Source organism: Giraffa tippelskirchi, chromosome 13 (genome assembly GCF_054371585.1).
Source record: "Giraffa tippelskirchi isolate mGirTip1 chromosome 13, T2T-mGirTip1v1.2.pri, whole genome shotgun sequence".
Lineage (NCBI taxonomy): Eukaryota > Metazoa > Chordata > Mammalia > Artiodactyla > Giraffidae > Giraffa > Giraffa tippelskirchi.
In genome coordinates, this window is record NC_137287.1 from 83,744,926 (window position 1) to 83,768,416 (window position 23,491).

At 43.9% G+C, this 23,491-nt stretch overlaps 1 non-coding gene across 1 annotated transcript; it reads right to left on the minus strand.

The window, feature by feature from the left end:
* Positions 1–20,880: 20,880 nt before the first annotated feature.
* Positions 20,881–21,015, minus strand: LOC145533592 (small nucleolar RNA SNORA70). Its single transcript, XR_014074181.1, has one exon. It is a non-coding gene; the product is annotated as a small nucleolar RNA SNORA70 (small nucleolar RNA).
* Positions 21,016–23,491: the final 2,476 nt, after the last annotated feature.

The following is a 23,491-nucleotide window of genomic DNA, read 5'->3' on the forward strand; positions in this document are numbered from 1 at the left end:
TTCATGAATTTACATTCATTGAACTCTCTAAAGATGGGGATTTTTCACCCCAATCCTTCCTGGTTCTACACCTTCCCTTCCTCCCCCACAAAGGAGGGATCCCACTAAACTTGGTCAGTTTCCAAGACATCAGTTAGGGCATGTTTATTTGTGTGGTCCCCTTCTAGCCAGAAACTGGCCCAAGCCCTCGGCCACAAGGTGGATCCTGATCCTCTTGCTTCCTCTTGCTGGTCTGTCTCTCATTCTATCTCTCTCTCTCTCTCTCTGTGCTTCCTCCTTCCACAGAACCAGCACAGGAATAGGCCAAGAGAAAACTTGTAGTTGGAGAAGATTTTTAGGTTAGAATACCTTTCCAACAGGTAATTTTTCCAAATTATGCTCCCACCAAATTGTAAACACAGTTAGAAACATTTCAGAAGATGAAGTTGCAACTAGGGAGAGAAATTCTAACAGAAGATCAGACAAAGCTTTCTCCTCTCAAGATGCACTGAACAGCCCGTCACTCTACAACTCAGCGTTGGCAGATGCCAAGCTGCAGAATTCAGGCATTTCATGCCACAGTTCAGTTCAGTCGCTCAGTCATGTCTGACTCTTTATGACCCCATGGACTGCAGCTTGCCAGGCTTCCCCGTCCATCACCAACTCCCAGAGCTTGCTCAAACTCATGTCCATTGAGTCAGTGATGCCGTCCAACAATCTCATCCTGTGTCACAGAGGTATTCTGCATCAAAAGTCATGGTTCATGTGGATTTTACCTTAACACAGAGACGGAGAAATAGATGATAAACTTCTAAACTACGTGCAGAAGTACATTCTACAAAGTGAGCTAGACCTAACAACTTATTGACCAGAGATGTGTTAATACATCTTTTATTACCCAAACATTATGGACGTGTTTCAGTAATTGGTTACATAACAGATCGCCGGCCACAGACACTCGTTTGTGCAAAAATCCCCCGGTCAATAATGTGCTAATAGTAACAATAACAGTAGTAGAGGTAAGAATAGTCCTCTGACAGTTAACATTTTCTTTTAAATTTTACACAGTATTTTCTGTATACTGGGCACTACCCTAAACCCTTGATGATGTTCTTCATTCATTCCGTGCAACAACCCCCTGATGTGAGAACTAGTTTGATCTCCAGTCCCAGACGAGGAAGCTGGAACCAGAGAGGATGAGTTACTTGGCAATAGGTAGCTGGGGCTAGCACACACCCTTCAGAGTCTGGACTCTTGGACACAGAGGAGGTGGGTGGGTTCCGTGCACTATGGGGAGTGAGAGACCAGGAAACTCATGGCCAACCCGTCAGTGCTTTGTGGACCAGCCTCACCTGTGTTCCTTGTAAGCACTGAATTCATATTAGACTTCACTGCCCTCGCTGATGGAATTAGGCTGCAGTACCCCCAAACAGACCCCAAGACAGGAATCTAGGGGTGAGTAGCTTATGTGGGCAGAGATTCCAGAAAGGACAGTGGGGGATGGGGAAGTAAGACAGGGAAGCCAATCCAAACTGAGCGAGTCATCACGATGGGCAACTGGGACCCAGTTGCACTGGTGACATCTGAATGGCCGTGTGGAACGTGCTCCAGACTTGTCTCAGCGGAGGCCAAGGAGGCTGAACTCTGTATCCACCAACTCCCACTGTCCATGGTGGAAGGCTCCTCTGGCAGCATCCTTTTCTCGGCAGTTTGGCACGTGTTTCACCTGGGTTGTGCAGGCTCTCAACCTGACCCAGGCTCAGACAGAGTGCAGAGGGCCAAGGAATGGAGACGTGGGTGACCACGACAGTGTTTGCTTCATACGTATGTCTCCAGTCAAGGATAATCTTGGCTGAAGCTTGACAATCGCTTCTTCTTATGGGAGCACCGTGCTAAGAAAATTGTTCTGGCCCAGAGGTGCTTGGAATTATGACCACTGAAGATAGAACATTCTTCTCCTAGACCCTTCCAGGTTTTCACCGTGAGAGAGGGAGGATATTAGACCTCCTCCCTCTCTGTATGAGGCATTATTTTGCACAAAGAATGGGCTAGAGAATTTCCAAGACGCTGACTTCTGCCTGCTTCTTGGCCTGAAGGGCTGGAGCTTTGAGTAAAACAAACCAGGGAGACTGTTTAACTCTTGTATGCCTCTTGCTTAAGAGAGAATGGATTTTAAAATCGGAAGTGAAAGAATAAAAGTGATAAACAGTATAGTCAAGAACAGTGAAGCCTTGGAAATCAGACGTGAGACACTGTGAATATTTTTGCTACATTGATTTGGTCCACTTTTGAGCATCGAAAAGGCAAAAGTGACTGACCTTGTTAATGTACCATATTCTACCTGACCATGTGTGTGAAGGGGTGTGTGTGCATATGTGTGTATGTGTGTAGTGCATATAATCTAGAAAGATTTGAGAGCTTACAAAGAACAAAGGAACAGGCTTGAAATATGCCACAGACGCTTGAAAGTGTGCTATTTGTTACCAAACTAGTTGAAAGCCAAATTGACTTTGGAGCCAAATTTGAGTTCTGATTTTTGGCCCTTTTATCTGAAATTAAAACTTTTCAACAAGCAAAACTTTAATGGAATTTCCATAGAAAGAATGTACATGGAACCACATATAATTCTTGATTTTCTTTTAAAATCTAAATTGGGTGCTATATCGCAAAGATGTGTTATGTAAAGTAATATTTGATTGCCAAGTCACCCAAGAAGATGGAGGAAAGATGATCTTCTAAAGGTTTGGGGTTTTTTATTTCCTCCTGGAGCACTTAGTCTAGATACGGTTGATTTCCGCTTTCTATGACTATGATTTGAAATATGACTTTTCTGAACTTTGTAACCTTATTTGAAGGAAAGCATTTTAAGAGCAAGGGATAAAATTCAATTAACTGAGATGACAGGAAATAATCTACTAAGTGAACATATCAGGCAACTGGAAGCTTTCATACCTTTCAAAAAGGAAATAACTTATTTCTTGCCTTGTTATCTAATGACACAGGAGTTTATTTCTCTTGAAGCTGTTACAAATCTACCTAATGAAGCCTAAACGCTGTTGCCAAGCAATTAGAGTTTTTATTGTGTCACCGATTTCCTTCATTTCCACAGTTGCTGATAATCATTAGCCAATACCGTCTCATCTAAGAATGCACGTGCGCATGCGCGCGCGCGCGCACACACACGCACACACACACACACACACACACAGACATGCTCCAGTTGGCTGCAAAATGTAACAGCTCCACTGACAGCTCAGGGCACTTCTGTGAATGTACTGCTGCAGACAGACACCAAACTTGGACGGTTCTGCATAGATCATTCATCAAGGCACTTGTGCTGATTCAGGCTCATTTGCTGTTCTCTGGGTACTGGTGGTGCTAGTAGTAAAGAATACGCTTGCCAATGCATGTAAGAGACCTGGATTCAATCCCTGGGATGGGATGATTCCCTGGAGAAGGATGTGGCAACCCACTCCAGTATTCTTGCCTGGAGAATCCCAAGGACAGAGGAGCCTGGCGGATTACAGTCCACAGGGTCACAAAGGGTTGGACACTACTGAAGTGACTTAGCATGCACACACAGGTACTCTTTATTTCATAGATGTTGAAATTTACTCATGCACACACATGCACAGAGCAAGCTGTATTCTCCAAATGGCCACTTCATTATTACCTGTCCTATACGCTCTTCTAGAACCTTGCCACTCCCTCATCACGAAGTGGGATCTAATCCATTGGCCCTTCCATTTTTTAAAAAAGATTTTTTTGATGTGGATCATTTTTTAAAGTCTTTATTGAATTTGTTACAATAGTGCTTCTGTATTATGCTTTGGTTTTTTGGCTGCAAAATATGTAGGATCTTAGTTCCCCAATCAGGGATCGAACCTGCACCCCTCTTGCAGTGGAAGATGATGTCTTAACCACTGGACCATTGGGGAAGTCCCTCCACTTGACCTTGATCATGAGCTGGCTTGTAACATACCTTTACCCTCAGAGGCTGCCATGCTGTGGGGGAAGCCCCAAAAAGCCCATGCGGACAGACCACCAGGGAAGAGAAGGAGATTTGATCCATCTCCAGCCGCTCCAGACATCCATCTGCTCTGCCACCCATTGATGGCAACTGCATGAAAAATGTGTCCAGCAAAGCCTTCCTGAACTCTTGACCACAGAAACCACAAGTGGTAACAAAACGGTACTTGGAGATTAAGCCAGTCATTTCAGCTTATTACCCAGCAGTGTGTTACCAGAGCCGTGCATCCTGAGAATGTGAGTGTAGTTAGAACACTGCTGCATATACACTCCTCTCCTGAACAGATAGAACAGATGGTACTGGTACTCTGTCCACACCAACTGCCGACTTCTTACTAAAAGCCACGGTCACTCTCTGCCTGGGGACTTTCCTGGCTGCAGTGGCCGGTAAGGAGCAGACTAGAAGTACTAGGAAGGAATTATCTCTCTACTGTTAGTCACTCAATCGTGTCCGACTCTGTGACCCTATGATCTGTAGCCCACTCTGTCCATGGAATTCTCCAGGCAAGAATACGGGAGTGGGTTGCCATTCCCTTCTCCAGGGGATCTTCCCAATCCAAGGATCGAACCCAGATCTGCTGCATCGCAGGTGGATTCTTTACTATCTGAGCCACCAGGGAACCCCAATTACCTCCAAGGAAGCTCTAATGAATGGAAAATGGAAGTTATCTGGGAAAATGGCCCAACTCTTTGCCCTTCAGATGGGAAAACTCCAAAGCACATACTACCCCAGCTTCCCAGGTGCTCACAGTGGCCGTGGACTTGACATCACTCTTCTGGCTATCTTCCCCCACCTGCCTCACTCTTCTGCCCCCCACGTACTGGTGCTCACGGGGTCACACCAACACTTGCCCACAAATCCTCACCTCAGAGTCTGCTTTTGTGGGAACCCAGCTGAAGATGGTGGGGAATCAGGCTGAAGGGCTGCAGGGGGTGGTGTCAACTGAGACCCTAGCTCTTCAGCTGCTGCTTCAGATCCAATGAAGACCTGAAGTGCCTGTGCTCCTTCTGAGAGTAGATCAGGAAGGGAACTAGATCGTTCACGTTCACGCTCCATATCAGGCAGCCAATAGATATGCATGTGAACATCCACACAAATTTACAAATAAGACATGTGTCCTGAGTGTACAATTTCATCAAAAACAGACTTTACCCTTTCTGATAGAAATTTGAAAATATTTAAGTCACTAAAAGGTATTGCATATTAACTGTATGCCCAGTGCTCTGACAACTAATACAATACTGGCAAGAGAAAAATCACTCCCGAAGTCACAGCACTTGGAATATGGCCAGAGAAGTGACAAGGACCCACAGCAAAACCACAGGCATAGTGCATGGAGGGGAAGGTAACTCCACGCCAGGCAATGACATCAATGCAGTGATGTCACTCATCCTTCTATTCCCGGGGAGTCCCTGCAGGCTGGTGGAAAAAGGAATCAGGCACAGCTAAGCTCATGGGAACCCAAGTGGTTTACTCAGTAGTTGACTGAAGACCACACCTCCACAGTAATTGCCATTCAAGTGCCTCCTTCACGTCAGACAGCCTTCAAGGACTTTGTATCTGCAAGGTGCTGGCACTTGATGAACAGGGCACTGCTCCTGTAGCAACTGCCTGTTGCAAAGTTGCATAATTCAATGCTAATCCCAAGACAGAGGTGTTTCTGATTACCAGTTACATGGCAACAATCTAAACCAGCGTACAATCCGCCAAATCCATCAGCTTTGAAATAACACCATTCTGATTAATTTTTATTTCAAGGAGACTTGCCTTATTTCAAATTGGGGGCATATATACAAAACAACTAATATTTTATATTCTAACTAAGTTAAACTCATGAAAATATGTTCTCAGTACTTGTCATCCTCTTCATTTTATGCTAATAATTAATTTATATTAGTAGAAATATAAAAAACAAACTTATGGTTACCAGAGGAAAAGGATGAAAGGGATAAATTGGGAGATTGGGACTGACATACACATACAACTATATATAAAATAGTTAACTAATAAATAGTCTGCTGCATAGCACAATACTCTGTAATGACCTACATGGGAAAATAATCTTTTTTTAAAAAAGAGTAGATATATGTATAACTGACTCACTTTGCTGTACACCTGAAACTAATACAACATTGTTTATCAACTATAAGCCACTAAAATTTTTTAAATATAATATTCAGTTCAGTTCAGTTGCTCAGTCGTGTCTGACTCTTTGCGACCCCATGTATTGCAGCACGCCAGGCCTCCCTGTCCATCACCAACTCCTGGAGTTTACCCAAACTCATGTCCATTGAGTCGGTGAGGTCATCCAGCCATCTCATCCTCTGTCGTCCCCTTCTCCTCCTGCCCCCAATCCTTCCCAGCATTAGGGTCTTTTCCAATGAGTCAACTCTCTGCATGAAATGGCCAAAGTATTGGAGTTTCAGCTTCAACATCAGTCCTTCAAATGAACACCCAGAACTGATCTCCTTTAGGATGGACTGGTTGGATCTTCTTGCAGTCCAAGGGACTCTCAAGAGTCTTCTCCAACACCACAGTTCAAAAGCATCAATTCTTCGGCGCTCAGCTCTCTTCACCGTCCAACTCTCACATCCATACATGAAATAGTAATATAATACTTCTATAATACTTATAAAGAGCTTCTTGTTTATTGTGTTTACCATAGTTGTGTTTAGCAGAGATGTTAATTCATTTAGTCTACTACAAAGTAGATGTTACTGTCATCCCAGTTTATAGATGGAAAATACCAAAATCAGATTGATTATATTCTTTGCAGCCAAAGATGGAGAAGCTCTACACAGTCAGCAAAAACAAGACCAGGAGCTGACTGTGGCTCAGATCATGAACTTCTTATTGCAAAATTCAGACTCAAATTGAAGAAAGTAGGGGAAACCACTAGACCATTCAGGTATGACTTAAATCAAATCCCTTACGATTATACAGTGGAAGTGAGAAATAGATTCAAGGGATTAGATCTGATTAACAGAGTGCCTGAAGAACTATGGACGGAGTTTGGTGACATTGTACAGGAGACAGGGATCAAGATCATCCCCAAGAAAAAGAAATGCAAAAAGGCCAAATGGTTGTCTGAGGAGGCCTTACAAATAGCCAAGAAAAGAAGAGAAGCAAAAGGCAAAGGAGAAAAGAAAAGATACCCATTTGAATGCACAGTTCCAAAGAATAGCAAGGAGAGATAAAAAAAGCCTTCCTCAGTGATCAATGCAAAGAAATAGAGGAAAACAGTAGAATGGGAAAGACTAGAGATCTCTTCAAGAAAATTAGAGATACCAAGGGAACATTTCATGCAAAAATGGGCACAATAAAGGACAGAAATGGTATGAACCTAATAGAAGCTGAAGATATTAAGAAGAGGTGGCAAGAATACACAAAAGAACTATACAAAAAAGATCTTCACGACCAAGATAACCACGATGGTGGGATCACTCACCTAGAGCCAGACATCCTGGAATGCGAAGTCAAGTGGGCCTTAGGAAGCATCACTATGAACAAAGCTGGTGGAGGTGATGGAATTCCAGTTGAACAATTTCAAATCCTAAAAGATGATGCTGTGAAAGTGCTGCACTCAGTATGCCAGCAAAATTGGAAAACTCAGCAGTGGCCACAGGACTGGCAAAGTCAGTTTTCATCCCAATCCCAAAGAAAGGCAATGCCAAGAGTGCTCAAACTACCACACAATTACACTCACCTCACACGCTAGCAAAGTAGTGCTCAAAATTCTCCAAGCCAGGCTTCAACAATACTGTGAACTTCCAGGTCTTCAAGCTGGATTTAGAAAAGGCAGAGGAACCAGAGATGAAATTACCGATATCCACTGGATCATCGGAAAAGCAAGAGAGTTCCAGAAAAACATCTACTTCTGCCTTATTGATTACACCAAAGCCTTTGACTGTGTGGATCACAACAAACTGTGGAAAATTCTTCAAGAGATAGGAATACCAGACCACCTGACCTGCCTCTTGAGAAATCTGTATGCAGGTCAGGAAGCAACAGTTAGAACTGGACATGGAACAACAGACTGGTTCCAAATCGAGAAAGGAGTACATCAAGGCTGTATATTGTCACCCTGCTTGTTTAACTTGTATGCAGAGTACATCATGTGAAATGCTGGGCTGGAGGAAGCACAAACTGGAATCAAGATTGCCGGGAGAAATATCAATAACCTCAGATATGTATGTGACACCACCCTTATGACAGAAAACGAAGAAGAACTAAAGAGCCTCTTAATCAAAGTAAAAGAGGCGAGTGAAAAAGTTGGCTTAAAGCTCAACACTCAGAAAACTAAGATCATGGCATCTGGTCCCATCACTTCATGGCAGATAAATGGGGAAACAATGGAAACATCGAGAAACTTTTATTTTGGGGGGCTCCAAAGTCACTGCAGATGGTGACTGCAGCCATGAAATTAAAAGGCTCTTGCTCCTTGGAAGAAAAGCTATGACCAACCTAGACAGCATATTAAAAAGCAGAGACGTTACTTTGCCAACAAAGGTCTGTCTAGTCAACGCTATGGTTTTTCCAGTAGTCATGTCCGGATGTAAGAGTTGGACCATAAAGAAAGCTGAGCGCCGAAGAATTGATGTTTTTGAACCATGGTGTTGGAGAAGACTCTTGAGAGTCCCTTGGACTGCAAGGAGATCCAACCAGTCCATCCTAAAGGAGATCAGTCCTGAGTGTTCATTGGAAGGACTGATGTTGAAGCTGAAACTCCAATACTTTGGCCACCTGATGTGAAGAACTGACTCATTGCAAAAGACCCTGATGCTGAGAATGATTAAAGGCAAGAGGAGAAGGGGATGACGGAGGATGAGATGGTTGGATGACATCACCGACTCAATGGACATGAGTTTGAGCAAGCTCCAGGAGTTGATGAAGGACAGGGAAGCCTGGCATGCATCAGTCCATGGGGTCACAAAGAGTCAGACACGACTGAGTGACTGAACTGAACTGATAGATGGTAAAAAATGAGGCAAAAAGAAGTGAAGAAGCTTGCACACAGTTACACAACTGACAGGCAGCGATTGTACAACTGTGTATAGCCAAGCAGTCTGGCCTAGAACCTACTACATTCTAACCACCAGGCTCTGCTTCCTCATTTCATCTGCAAAAAGACCCGTGATGGAGGCACTGCTTTCCCATTTTACTGATGAGAAAGCCAAGTTTCAGATGAGTTAGCCAGAAATCCAACCCACTTCTTGCCTCAAGCTCTGCTGCATCTTAGCTGCTATCTTCCAGCTGTATCTGTGCTGAGACAGACCTGGTCCAGCCCTCACCAAGGCTGCCAACCACTTTTAATTCAATCCAGACATGGACAAATGGAAAAATCTATCTTTACTTTGAAATGTGATGAGACACAGGAAAGCTAATTGCGTTTGCGTGAGTATGAGAAGTCACTTCAGTCATGTCCAACGCTTTGGTACCCTATGGACTGTGGCCTGCCAGGCTCCTCTTTCCACAGGATTCTCCAGGCAAGAATACTGGAGTGGGCTGCCATGCCTTCCTCCAGGGGATCTTCCCAACCCAGGGATTGAGCCTGCCTCTCTTACCTGTCTTGCATTTGCAGGCGTGTTCTTTACCACTAGGGCCATCTAGGAAGCAGTTGGGTGACCTTATGCCAGTAAGAGCAAGCATATATTAAGTCCCTGCACAGACCAGGCAGTGTTCTGGGCACCTTCCACCTGTCAGCTCCTTGAAGTCTCTTAACACCGAATGAAGTGGGCACAATGCCCGTCCTCCCACTGGACGGTTGTCTCAGAGGGGCCGACAGGTGGGATGGAGGTGAGGCTGCTCTTTGGTAGGAGATGGGGACCGGCTCTCCGGGGACTCCCTCAGAGCTCCTGATATGGTGGGATGCGTGGTGTGGGAGGAAAACAAAGGCCAGGTAGGCAGATGGTCAGAGGAGAACAGCAGCGACCCTAGGATGCCCAGAGGGGAAAAAGCAGGGCGAAGGCTTCCTTCACTGTTTCGCAGATGATCTGGGGCACCGGGTCAGAACCGCCTGTGGGCATCCTTCCCAAGGACCAGCAGGCTAACTCCCGGGCACCAGGCGGAGCGGCCTCTAGAGGGCGGCAGTGAGCAGGTCCCGGGGACGAGGAGGTGCGCGGCACGGGCGGCCAGGGGTGGGATGTGGATCACAGCCGCCAAGGGGACTGGGGTGGGACAAATAGCACAGTCAGGGGTTGCCTCGTGGGATCTTCACTCCCTTCTGCCTCCAGTGAGCGCCCGTACCAGGATGGTCACAAGGGCTCCACCTGCAAGGGATCGGGATTACACCTGCACAGCTGGGCAGTGCGGCAACATCTAGGGGTAAAAGGTGGGCCATGGTGGGCTTCCCTGGTGGCTCAGAGGGTAAAAGAATCCGCCTGCAATGCAGGAGACTTGGGTTTGATCCCTGAGGCAAGAAGATCCCCTGGAGAAGGAAATGGCTACCCACTCCAGTATTCTTGCCTGGAAAATTCCACGGACAAAGGAGTCTGGCAGGCCCTGGTCCCTGAGGTCGCAGAGTCAGACATGACTGAGTGACTATCACTCATTCACTCACTCATGGGCTTTGAGGAGGGCACAGCGGGGGTGCAATCCACGTAAAGAATTGTGAGAAAGGAGATTTACCAAATTGTTCTTGGCAGTCGTCTCCGGGAAGCAAAAGATTTTATTTTTCTTCCGGTATTGTTTAGCTTTTTTTTGTAATAATTATGTGATTTTTTGCAAAACAAAAACAAAAACAGGAAAGCTATATCAAAAGAAGAAATCGTCACATTTGACTCCTTCATTTCACAGATGAGCAAATGAGGCTTGGGTCAGTGCTCGTGGACGAGGGCTCAGAAACACGTGTTCAGTGTGAGCACAGGACTTGGTACCACTCAGCCCTGGGGATGTAATGGATGTCACCTACAGGCTGGGCTCAGAGAAGATGAGGGACACACCAGGCAAGGGAGCCCCCATGAGGGGCAACAAAGAGGGGCCTATTGTCCGGATCCATTGACTTAACTTCTGTGTTTGAAAGATCAAGGGTTTCCATGGTTTTGAAATGAACAACTGCCAGTCTGAACACAAGTTTTCTAAACATATCCAATCACTTCTCTTGAATCTATGCTTGGGAGTGAAATTGCTGGTATCCACGTGTTTAGTTTCAATAGAAAAACTGTCCAATAGTTTGCAGGAGTTATTAGTTTTTAATAACCTGTGAATATGAGTTTATGCCAGTCAATTTAATGAAAATCAAGTGAGCAGCTGTACTGTGCTGTAGCTGTTTTTATGTTAGGATGGTAGGAGGCGATCTTAGTCCCAGTGTTTCCCTTGGAGGTAGTGACCTCTGGGAGGCAGGGCCCTCCAGGAACAGGGCCTCCAGTTGTGTTGGGACCTCTCCCTGGTTAGCACAGAACATCTTCCTCAAGAAGACAGGGAGCAGAGGGACTTCCCTGGTAGTCCAGTAGTTAAGACTCCAGACTTCCAATGCAGGAGTGTGGGTTTGAACCCTGGTCAGGGAACTACATATGATCCTGCATGCTGGGGAGTGTGGCCAAAAATAAATAAAACAAAGCACTGTTTTATCAGCAATCAGAAATAGAACTTTTTAAAATTACAGATAAAGAAGTCAAAATTTTAAATAAAAAAAAAAGAAGACAGGGACCAGAGGAAAGGCCACTGTTGGCAACCCAAATGGTGATTTTCTGTTGGCCGGGGTGGCTAGACTTAGAGCATCTTTGGGCAAATAAGAAAAGTCACTGCATGGAGAGATGACTGGGGTCCCTTCTGGGTGCACGCATTAGCAGAAGGCTCCCCTTCTCTGCTGCTCCAGCCTCCTGCCGATGCTTAGGGTTGGGAAACAGAGCAGGCAGGCCCAGAAGTCAGCTTCCCCTGGCCCCTCTCCTGAGCCCTGTGCCCTACAGCACTCAGGGACCCTGCTGGACACTGTTTTGCTCAGACCAGGGTGCGTGTCAATGAGGGGCAAGAACTATCTTAAAATGGGACGAGACCTGGTAAACAACTCCCAGCAGCTGGGCAGCTATAACAGACAAGGTTGCCTCTCCCACCCACGGCTTCTCAGGCCTGTCCTTGACCTGTGGCTAGTGGTTCAGGCCGCCTGCCTTAGTTTGCAGTCCCCCCCCTAGAGCCTGAGACAAGGACTTGGGTTCTGAAGGTTTGGGAGCTGATCTCAGCAACCCTGTGAGGAAGTGATGACAGTCAGGCTCCAGGGAAGGTGTCACCCAGGCCTCCATCACCCTGAGGCCTTCAGCTGGGCCAAGACACTGGAAGGGTTTTTCCCTAGTTCCCACCCCTCACTGGTCGAAGGTTGCTCCCGGTGTGTTAACTTGCTGGCACTGGTGATCTGCCCATGGAAGGAAGTTTAGTGCATGCGAAAGCAGCTTGCAGGCCACCTCTGGGGTAGGCTAAGGGAGCGTGGGCAGGGTACAGACAGCATCTGAATTCTCACGGGGGACTTCCTTGGTGGTCCAGGGGTTAAGACTTCACCTTCCAATGCAGGGGGTGTGGGTTCAATCCCTGGTTGGGGAGCTAAGATCCCACAAGAGTCAAGGCCAAAAAAGCCAAAACATAAACAACAGAAGCAATATTGTCACAACTTCAATAAAAACTTCAAAAATGGTCTTTATCAAAAAAAACTTCCTGAGTGTCAACAAGCTGAGCCAATTCAGTTTGGCTCAGAAAATCATGCAGAGTTGCTGAGATCAACAGTCTCTCATCTGAGAGGTAGAAAAACTAGGAATGAGCTAATGACCCCTGTTTTTTTGCGTGAGGAAAGGAAAGTAAGCCAAGCTCCCATGTAGAAAAGGTGGAGGATGTTTTGCAGATCCTCTCAGAAACACACTTGAAAGTCCATTTAAAATCCTAAATAAATATCCTTAGAAACATACTCAAGTTTCTCAGTAGTTAACCATTTTCTCATGTCTGTGGATTGAATGCATATCCTAAAGCCAAGATTTAATCTACCCAGGATGCCAACCTGGTGTTTCAGCTGGCATTGTGATCACCTATTTGGAAACTGCTACTGAATCTGCCTGCCAAGCAGGAGACTCAGGATTGATCCTCGGGTCAAGAAGATTACCTGGAGAAGGGAATAGCAACCCAATCCAGTGTTCTTGTCTGGAGAATCCCAGGGACGGGGAGCCTGGTAGGCTGCAGTCCAGGGGGTCGCCAAGAGTCGGACACAACTGAAGCGACTTAGCAGCAGCAGCCAGTATTCTTGCCCGGGAAATCCCATGCATACAGGAGCCTGGTGGGCTACAGTCCATGTGGCTGCAAAAGAGTCAGACACGACTTAGCAACTGAGCACACACATGCGGTGTACTGGCAGTTCATCTACCTTCTTATTTTGTATTTCCTGTTTGGTCCATTTTCTTTTCTTTTTTCCCCTCCTTTTTAACAGACTAAATTAACTCCTATTTAAAGTGAAGTCCCTTCATTCTTTTTTATGGTTGCATATTACTCAGTTGTATGACTATGCTGTAATTTATTCAATTCATCCATTATCGATCGATAGACATTCGAGTCTTTTCCATCTGTATTCCAATCATATTTTATTTTAAATAATGAAAAACCTGTTCGTACTTCACACCTCAAGTTTGTCTTGCAGGTTTACCTTTCTGGGTGATGTTGGCTCCAAGAACTGATAGACTCTTTCATAAGCTCTGTCTTAGCCTCTGTTCTCCAGATGTGGTCCCTGAGATGGGAATTCCTGTGAACATGGCTTTCTAAGCCCTGAGCCAAGAAAAAACCAGTGTGAGAGCCAGACAGGAAAGGAGGCCAGGCCAGGTACAGCATCTAGAAAATCACCTGGGAAAGGACCTTGCTGTGGTCCAACAGGGGAGCTATTGGGGATAGTACAGTACCTCCCCTGCATGTCCTGATGAGGGCAAGATGCTGCTCCCATCTAACATTGCATGGGCCACCAAAGGAGACATAAATCCATAATGTCTCTTCCCAAGGAGTCAGAAATCCCAGCCACCTCTGCTGACTATCAGAGTAGAGGAAACCTGAGGGAAGCTTTCTAACCTCTTTGATTTTCAGCCTGAAATCAAATGATGGGCTTTAAGGTAAGGAGGGCTTGCATGCATGTTAAGTCTCTTTAGTCATGTCCGACTCTTTGCAGCCCACCAGGCTCCTCTGTCCATGGGATTCTCCAAGCAAGAATATTGGAAGGGGATGCTTTTTTCTCCTCCAGGGGATCTTCCCAACCCAGGGATTGAACCTGCATCTCTTATGTCTCCTGCATTGGCAGGCAGGTTCTTTATCATGAGTACCACCTGGGAAACCCTGAGGTAAGGAGAGTCTAGGCCAACTCTTGCCTGCACCATTTATAGGTCATGTGGCTATAGGCAAGACATCACTTAACCTTTCTTCCCTTTTTTTTGGCATACGGAAACTTACCTCCCCAAACAGGGATTGAACCTGTGCCCTCTGCAGTGTAAGTGCAGATTCTTAACCCCTGGACTGCCAGGGAAATACTCAGTTAATCTTCTTAAGTCACATTTTTCCTCACCTGTAACTAGGGATGATAATAGTAATAGTTCTTACAGCAGAAATCTTAGCACAGTGGCTGGCCCAGAGTAAGTGGCACTCCAAGTTCCTGTCCTTATGTATGACTCAGCAGAACTTTTCTAAAGCAAAATCTGAAAGACTTTGAGCAGCTTAAGCAACCACCAGAAAGCACCTTACAAAGCAAAGATGGGAAAGCTGGTCAACCACTTGTAAAAGAATGAAACTAGAACCCTTCCTAACACCATACACAAAAATAAACTCAAAATGGATTAAAGATCTAAACGTAAGACCAGAAACTATAAAACTCCCAGAGGAAAACATAGGCAAAACACTCTCCGACATAAATCACAGCAGGATCCTCCATGACCCACCTCCCAGAATATTGGAAATAAAAGCAAAAATAAACAAATGGGACCTAATTAAAATTAAAAGCTTTTGCACAACAAAGGAAACTATAAGCAAGGTGAAAAGACAGCCTTCAGAATGGGAGAAAATAATAGCAAACGAAGCAACAGACAAACAATTAATCTCAAAAATATACAAGCAACTCCTGCAGCTGAATTCCAGAAAAATAAACGACCCAATCAAAAAATGGGCCAAAGAACTAAACAGACATTTCTCCAAAGAAGACATACAGATGGCTAACAAACACATGAAAAGATGCTCAACATCACTCATTATTAGAGAAATGCAAATCAAAACCACAATGAGGTATCATTTCACACCAGTCAGAATGGCTGCTATCCAAAAGTCTACAAGCAATAAATGCTGGAGAGGGTGTGGAGAAAAGGGAACCCTCTTACACTGTTGGTGGGAATGCAAACTAGTATAGCCACTATGGAGAACAGTGTGGAGATTCCTTAAAAAACTGGGAATAGAACTTCCATATGACCCAGCAATCCCACTGCTGGGCATATACACCAAGGAAACCAGAATTGAAAGAGACGCGTGTACCCCCAGTGTTCATCGCAGCACTGTTTACAATAGCCAGGACATGGAAGCAACCTAGATGTCCATCAGCAGACGAATGGATAAGGAAGCTGTGGTACATATACACAATGGACTATTACTCAGCCGTTAAAAAAATACATTTGAATCGGTTCTACTGAGATGGATGAAACTGGAGCCCATTATACAGAGTGAAGTAAGCCAGAAAGAAAAACAACAATACAGTATACTAATGCATATATATGGAATTTGAAAGATGGTAACGATAACCCTATATGCGAGACAGAATAAGAGACACAGATGCATAGAACAGTCTATGGACTCTGAGGGAGAAGGTGAGGGTGGGACGTTCTGGGAGAATAGCATTGAAACATGTATATTATCATATGTGAAACAGAACACCATTCCATGTTCGATACATGAGACAAGGGCTCAGGGCCGGGGCAATGGGATGACCCAGAGGGATGGGATGGGGAGGGAGGCGGGTGGGGGGTCCAGGAAGGGGAACACATGTAAACCCATGGCTGATTCATGTCAATGTATGGCAAAAACTATTACAATATTGTAAAGTAATTAGCCCCCAACTAAAATAAATAAATTTATGAAAAAAAATAAAAATAAAAATAAAAGATGCCAGTGTATTTATTATTTATATAAAATGCCTAAACGGGAGAAAAGTCTCACAAATCATGAGTTGCTGTTTTCCTCGGCCTCCACAATAGCCATATTCTTTTATGAAACACTGGACCATATTAAACTGCTCAGGTCTTTGAAATTTGTAAGTCTGTACAAATTTCACTTTGGAAACAGCCCTTTATGTGTACTGTCACTTAAATCACAAATTATGGTTGGTAAAAAAGACTTTAATTCACATAAATTCACTGGTAAAATCCTCACACCAAGAGGACTTGCACACCTACAGTGAGGCCACTGAAAGTTATTCCAGTTGGTTACACCCTCTTAGGGTGCTGAAGTATTAGGACTGAGTGGAAGGTGAGTGTTAGTCGCTCAGTCATGTCTGAATCTTTGTGACCCCGTGGACTGTAGCCCGTCAGGCTTCTCTGTCCATGGAATTCTCCAAGCAAGAATACTGGAGTGGGTTGCCATTCCCTTTTCCAGGGTAGAAGACAAGAGAAGAATAATTCAGTTCAGTTCAGTTTAGTCATTTAGTCGTGTCCAACTCTTTGATACCCCATGGACTGCAGCTCGCCAGGCTCCTCTGTTCGTCACCAATTCCCAGAGTTTACTCAAACTCATGTCCATTGAGTCAGTGATGCCATCCAACCATCTCATCCTCTGTCATCCCCTTCTTCCGCCTTCAATCTTTCCCAGCATCAGGGTCTTTTCCAATGAGTCAGCTCTTTGCATCAGGTGGCCAAAGTATTGGAGTTTCAGCTTCAGCATCAGTCCTTCCAATGAATATTCAGGACTGATTTCCTCTAGGATGGACCAGTTTGATCTCCTTGCAGTCCAAGGGACTCTCAAGAGTCTTCTTCCACACTACAGTTTAAAAGCATCAGTTCTTCAGCGCTCAGCTTTCTTTATAGTCCAACTCCCACATCCATACATGACTACCTGAAAAACCATAGCCTTGACTAGACAGACCTTTGTTGGCAAAGTAATGTCTCTGCTTTTTAATATGCTGCCTAGGTTGGTCATAACTTTTCTTCCAAGCAGCAAGCATCTTTTAATTTAGTTTAGTTGGGTTTCTTCAAAAGCAGACCCCAAGGGCTTCCCTGGTGGTCCAGTGATTAGGAATCCACCTTGCAATACAGGGGACACGGGTTCAATCCCTGGTCAGAGAACTAAGATCCCACACGCCACAGAGCAACTAAGCCCATGTGCCACAACTAGAGAGTCTCCAAGGTACAACCCAAGATCCCAAGTAATGCAATAAGGATCCCGTGGGTCAGACCCAAGGCGGTCAAATAAATAAATAAATATTCAAACAAGCAAACAAAGCAGACCCTGGGCAAGGACTTGAGTGCATGTAGTTTATTTGGGAGATGGTTTACTCAAGGTTCTCCAGAGAAATGTATCAATAGGAAATTAGGTATAATGAGGAGCTAGTTCCCACCACTGTGGAATCTGAGAATTCCCATGATCCTGTCTCCTTCCTGGAAACCAGGAAGGCCGGTGGTGTGATTCAGGAGACGAAGGCAGGAGAGGATGAGATGGTGTTCAAGCTCAACAGTGAGGCAGGAACAAAAAGGGGCGGCACATTTCTCCTGCATTTTGTTCTCTTCAGGCCCTCTCTGGACTGGATGATGCCCACACAGTCTAGGAATGGCAGCCTGCTGAGTCTATCTGTTCAAATGCTAATCCTCTTTGGAACCACCCTCACAGATCACCCAGAAGTAATGCTTAATCTGGGTACCACATGGCCAGTCAAGCTGACATATAAAATTAACCATCACGGGAGGTGACCACAGGAAACACAAGGAAGGGAGTCAGGAAGTGAGAGAGAGAAGCAGAACAGTATTAATGAGTGGGCTAAGGAAGACTCTCTAAGAAACCCTGGAGAACACATCCTCATAGAGGGAAGCTGAGGTATTGATCCACCAGCTCCCAGCCTCCTTTTGTTGAAACTTACCCCAGAGTTGCTGAATCCCCAGCACTCACAGTTTGCCATACAAGTGGGTTAACCAAGCTCATGGGGTGCTGAAGAAGGCCTCTGAGAAGAAAAGCAGGGAGATAAAGATGCCTGAGGTGGGAAGTTCACAGTATACACAGGACTTGTCCCATGCGGCTGCAGGTGAACTCATGGACCGAGGTAACATGGGATTGGACACCCAGAGCTCCTGCTACAAATGCCTTGAAAACCTATCATGACTTCAGGGCCCAGAAAAATGTAATATCTCATGAACCCAACTTTTACTTATTACAGGAAGAAAATATCACTCTAACGTTGTCACTTTTAAAATTTCATTCCATGAAACAATCCTTCAGAAGTATGCTCTAAGAAGGCCATTATGAATAGTCATTTTTCCTCTTGCAAAGAACAATTTCTTAATCCTGTTCTCCTTAACCACATGACAAAAAAACCATTGTAACTTCAGCAGATAATACACCCCGAGTCAATATCAGATGTGTCATAAATTAATGTCAGCACCAGTACAACATTTCGGTCACCATATCTGTTACAGAAAAATCTAAATGTGTTAACATCATCCAATAACTCTGCCCTCAAGTTTTCCAGGCCATTTAATTATTAAATTCCTCTTTGGAGAGGGATCTCTATGGTAAGCAATTCAGACTTTGGTGGATGGCAGGGTTTTTTCTGAGGTCACCAGAGCTTTTAATCGCTGCCTAAAGTGCATCCCGTGTTGATTAAGATACCCCAGATTAACTAGATTTAGCCCAGGCAATCACACTCCATTCAGTAGGGCTCATCTCTGGTGAGTCGTGGACATTAATGACAGTTGCAAGAGCTCAAATATTATATAATCACTAATTACATTCTGTGCAATTAGTGGCAGCTCATCAGCGTGAATCACTAATGGCTGATCACTCTGTTCTCTCTGGGAAGGGAGAGATGGGCTGCCTCGTTTTCTGACTGTATTAGCATAGACACAGATGCTGTTAATGAACGTGGGTGACCATGAAGAGGCACCACGTCTGCGCTATGATGGACAAAGGCAAGAGGAGGGCTTGATGGCCATGGACACTTCATGCTGAAGCTCAAAGCTGCATGTTCGTGGTTGGTCACTGTGACTCATTCACTCCCCACCTTCCAGATGGAAAAGACACACAACATTCTGGCCAAACAGCTGCTAAAATACTTGTGAACAAAGGCAGCTAAAGAAACACACATACACACACCCTTGGGTGTTTATTTTTCTTTTTTTTAGACTTTTTACATGGACCACATTTAAAGCCTTTTATTGAATTTGTCACAACACTGCTTCTGTTTTATGTTCTGGTTTTGTGGCCACCCGCAAGACATGTGAGATCTTAGTTCCCCTACCATGGATCAAACCCGCACCCCTTGCCTTGAAAGGCAAAGTCTTAAGTCTAAACCGCTGGACCTCCAGAGATCCAAGCTCTGAGGATCATTCAGGCATGAAGCCTGTGAAACAGTGGGAAGAGCACCTCTGAAATAGTGATGCACTTCTCTGATTATTTTTAACCCTGTCTATGTTGGGCCTTATTAGCTCCTCGGGCCCCCATAACAAAATAGCACAGCCCCGGTTGCAGAATTTTCTTCCCTCACATTTCTTGAGTCTGGAAGTCCAAGATCAGTCTGTCTGTAGGGGTAGTTTTTCTGATGCCCATCTCCCTTGTTAGCAGACAGCCACCTTCTCACCAAGTCCTCATGCGGCCTTTCCTCTGTGTGCATGCTGGTCTCAGGTCTCTCCTTGTGCCCACATTTATTCACTTATAAGGACACTGGTCATGTTGGATTAGAGCCCACCTTAGTGACCTCACTGTAACATCATTACCTCTTTAAAGGCCCTGCCTCCACGTACAATCACATTCTGAGGGGCTGTGGAGTAAGGGTTTCAACACGGGAATGCAGGGGCACACAATTCAGCCAATGAAGTCAATATGTGCATAAACTAAGTCTATGCTAACCCAAGAAATTCTTGCTGGAAGATGGGCACTGGGCTTGGATTGCCTGAACCCTACATTGGAGGGCAAGTCTTAATGACTGGACCTCCAGAGATCCAAACTCTGAGGGTCTGTGGGACATTCAAGCATGAAGTCTGTGACAAAGTAGGAAGAGCACCTCTGAAGTGGTGATACACTTCTCTGATTTTTTAACCCTCTCTGTGTTGGCCTTAGGTGAGACGTTAACCCTTAATGAGAGCTGTCCTGTCCAGAACAGCTGCCTGTGGTCATATGATTGCTGAGCGCTTGAAATAGGGCTAATGCCACTGAGGAACTGAATTCTTCATTTCATTTCATTTTAAATCATTTGTCTTCAAATTGAAGTGTAAAATGTGTTTTCCTGTGAAATGCAATTTTATAGTTTTGATAGATGTACATTTTACTTTAACTGTTTTTGGGGAACACAGGAAAATAGGATTTATTGGTGGTTGTGAGTAAAGAGGCCGGTGCCAAGGCTCTTGTGAGCGAAAGACCCACCATCCGTCCAGGGGAACATGGTTAGGGATGTATTTGGCTCCACAGCCATCCAGGATAAGCTGTTTTTCTGCCACCATGTCTTCGAATTCATTTGCTTTAAACTTAGTAAATACCCACTCCTTGGAGATGTGGGTTTTCTGGAGGCCAGGCCCCCCTGTTGAGGGCCTCAATCACATGCTCTTTGTTCTGCAGCTTGGACATTATGACTTGGCCAGTGTGGACCCTGGCCACTGTGCCCTGGGGCTTTCCAAAAGCACCACACATACCTGTCTGGAGCTAGACTAGGGGCAGCATGCCAGTCATGAATGTCCACTGGAAAGGGCTGTCTCCAAGGTCCCTTAGGGCCACCCATACAGGCAACAGGCTGACTACATTGTCAAGGAGGTTGCTGTCTGTAGCCATTGCACACCAGGCTCCCACAGGGAAAAGAGCACAGTCAGCTTAATTGCCTGCAAATTACTTAAACTATTAAAAATGGTGTGTCTCAATTATGATACCTGATCAGTGCGGAAAATACACTGACATTCAAAAGTTAGAATGAAAAACATGTACACTATCTCATTAATAATTTTTATGTTGATTATGTTTGAAATGAACATTTTCAATATGTTGGATTAAATGAAATACATGATTAAAATTAATTTACCTGTTTCAGAAACAGGTATAGATACAGAGAACAAACAGATCATTGCCAGAGGGGAAAGGTTGGGAGAACAAAGAAATAGGTGAGGGAGATTAAGAGCTACATACTTCCAGCTGCAAAATAAATGAGTCATGAGGGTGACCTGTACAGTGTGGGGAATACAGTCAATAAATAGGTAATGTCTTTACATTGACATATTGTAACTAGTTTTACCCTGGTGATCATTTTGAAATGTATAGAAATATCAAATCCCTGTCTTGTGTGATGGGAATTAGCAGTGTTGTAGGTCAACTACACTTCAGAAACAAACAGAATAAGAGATCAGATTTGTGGTTAGTGAAGCTGGGTATCAAGTGGCGAATCAGAAGAAAGGGGTCAAGAGGTACAAATTTCCAGTTATAAGATAAATGAGTTCTAGGGATGTAATGTACAATATGACACATATAATTAACACTGCTGTATGCCATATATGAAAGTTGTTAAGAGAATAAATCCTGAGAGTTCTCATCACAAGGAAAAGTATTTTTTTATATTTCTTTAATTTTCTATGTATGTGAGACGATGGATGCTTATTAAACTCATTGCAATAATAATTTCATGATGTATGTAAATCTAATCATTATGCTATACACCTTAAAATATTCAGATATATACATATGTATATATATATATGTATGTATTGAGGCATATGTCAATTATACTTCAATAAAACTAGAAGAAAAAGTTTAAATTAAAACTTTAAAAATTAATTTTACCTGTTTCTTTTCTACTTTTTATAATGTGGGCACAAGAAAATCTTAAGTTATGTGCTTGGTTTGCACTATATTTCTATCAGGTAGGTTAAAATTTTCATCTTCCAAAATCTCATTTCTCACCAAAGACAAGACACTGGGTAAACAAAAAGATTAATTCCTTCTTCCAAAGTTATTAAAGTTCCAGGTCCCTCGTGTCTTCTTTTACTAAGATTAAGATAAGCAAAACCAACAATTTCTTCCTGGATAATATATTATTAAATCTCCCATTACTAGCCGTATTTGTAAGTTCTTTCAATAGTATTTTCAACATTAAAATCCTGTTAACTCATACCTACATTTAAGAGTCAGGAATACTTTTCTTCATAAGAAAAGATGGCTTCCCTGTGAGGTTGTCCTGCTCTCCTGGCGCCTCTGGCTTTTTCCCAGGACATCTTGATCTCATTTGTCCCCTGATTCCTCTCACTCTTTTTTTCTCTCCTCCTCCCTCAGTTACCAGGAAATTCTTGGATAAGGCATCTGATATTCTTTCTTTATTTCTGCCTAACATGAGCTGAAAACTTGGTCTCATTTCTTCATCTGAAATATGGGAGAGACACACTGCATTTCATAGCATTAAAAGTTAAAGAATTACAAGCTAAAAATTCAAACAAAATAAATGTTTGATGGGAGGTCAGCATAACTGGGTTGGTTGTCTCTAACCCATTTTAAGCAACATAATTACCAAATCCTGTCAAAAACAACTAACGAGTTGTAGGCAGAACTTCTGGACACCTGACTCCATGGTTCAATTTCTTCTTACTATAATCACTGCATGCCTCACACCCAACAAAAACCGTCTAAAATTTGCTAAATGATCACAGAATCCATCCAATGTCACATCCTCATCTTGAAATACAGGACAGGGGGCAATAAAAGAAATGGGTTTTGCTTTATCTTTTTGATCTTCCTGGCATCAATCAGCCTTTAGAAATAACGAAATCATTTGTTGGAAGGATGTCCACTTTGAAGATCACTTGCTACCTAACTATCTTGGTCATTTACATGGATCTCAAGGAGGATTTAAAGAGTTTCTCACCCTTGTTACTCAGATAAAAGGAAGAATCAGGTGCTGAATTTGGTTTTGCGTGTGTGTGTGTGTGTGTGTGTGTGGTTTAATATTTGATGAAGCTTCCATTTCATGGACACAAGGGTTGCCGTGTGAGTTTTATTTTTTGTCTTTTAATTTAAGTGATACAGATTGAAACAAAGATAAAAATACATTCAGATACAAAAGGGAGAAAATATTTACACCCAGAAAAGTAACATACAAGTGTCTGGCCTAATGTACCTCAAGAAACATTTTTTCACCTATGTAGGAAAAGCAATGCACAGCATAGTGGCTTAAATTAAAAAGCACAAGGGAAAGTTGGTAAAGACAATCAGCAGAAAAACACAAAAGATCAACCTACCAAAACTGAGGTGGGGAAGATAGGAAAGGATATACATGAATCAAATCCTCGTATCACATAGCAGAAGTTCAGTAGAAAACGTAGG